A 1,695-nucleotide genomic window follows, 5' to 3' on the forward strand; every position below is an offset into this window, starting at 1 on the left:
TACTTTCAATAATTATATAATAAAAAGAATCTTCAATAATTACACAAAAATAATAAGAATTAATCTAATATCAAAATAATTGACAACAATATAAATACCAAAACAACAAAAAAATTACTAAATTTTAAATACAAAATTATAAATTAATATATAACAAAATTAAAATATAACATTTAATTTTAATTATTTTTCATCTAACTTATACAAAAAAAAAATTATCAAAATTTTTCATCTAAAATCTATATATATATATATATATATTAAATTATTAACCACTTAATTTTTTTAATTATAAATTTTCAAAACCTCTAATTAAATTTTATCTAAAAAAATTTCAAAAATTAATTATAAAATTAAATAAAAAAGTCATCCGCCCCCACCCCCCACTCCATCCCACCCCACTCAATCCTACCCCACCCAATCCCTCATCCACCCATGCACCCCAAATATCCTCCAATTTTGCCTAATCCCAGCAAACCCAAGCACTAAGCTCACTCTCTTCTGTTTGTCTTTTTCATGCTTTTAGAGTCTAGCCCTCTCGAGAATCTTCTTCTTTTCTCTTTTTTTTTTTTCATCTCTCATTTTCTCTCTCATCCCCTCATCAATATTACTTGCCTAGTGCTTACAGAATAGCTCGTTTGTCTCAAACTCTCACAAAAACAGACATCATTTTACAAAAATTTTGCAAAAAAAAAAGGGTAATTTAACTTTTTTTTCTTTCCTTCTTTGATTTTGATTTTTGATTGAGAACTTGAGGCTAATTTAAAATTGGGTAATTTATGGATTGAGCTAGGATTGCTACCGAAGTGCTATTTGAATGGTTGATAAATAATTTATTTATTTTCTAACTTGTTTTTAGATTGATTTTGATACTGAAGACCTTAGGTTCTAAGTTTTATTCTATGTTTTTACTTTTACTTTTACTTTTATTTTTGCAGGCTTATTACTTTATTCTAGTAGTGTTTTTTTCTTATAACATGAACTATTGATCCGTAAGTAGGAAAAAGAGAATAATGGTAATAACGATCAGTTATTATTGCTATTTTTCATTACATCCTTTTTTTGCAATCGTTACACACGTTTTAACTGTGAATGAATTTTTCAAATATATTTTTTCCAATAGCGATGGCTGATGATGACGCTACTGTAATTTTACGATTACTATTTCGCTATTAAACCATAATTTGATTCCCTGATCTTTGCCTCCTTGAAGCCACTGGAAGTGACACAGGAAGAAGATCTCAAACACAAATAGAAATTCCTGGACTCCAAATTTATCTGCTTCTCCTCTGGCTTTAAACCTGCACATATCAGACAAATTAGTACAAATTCTGACTATTACAAGGGGCATATAAATAGTCACAGCAAGAATATATGCTTTTCATAAATCATGTCAACAAAACTTAACAAGAGAACCTGAGAAACTGGAAAATAAAATCAAGATTAATTCTCATGCAAATTCAAGATAACAGAGAAAACGCTAATTCAAGAAAAAGAAAGAAACTTACTTTCTAGGCTGAACTCCGAATAGTGAAGCTGAAAAAACTTGGGATTGGTTTCCTCCAACAATGGCCTTCTCTTCTCCTTCACGTAAATTTCTATAGCAGCTTTGATCTAATCATTAACCGTATTACCTGACGACATCACCATGTACACTGGCCCCACGCTTCTCTCTATATTCACATTCAGTAGCAA

The sequence above is a fragment of the Durio zibethinus genome, chromosome 5 (assembly GCF_047325235.1).
Source record: "Durio zibethinus cultivar Kanyao isolate XHJ-2024 chromosome 5, ASM4732523v1, whole genome shotgun sequence".
Lineage (NCBI taxonomy): Eukaryota > Viridiplantae > Streptophyta > Magnoliopsida > Malvales > Malvaceae > Durio > Durio zibethinus.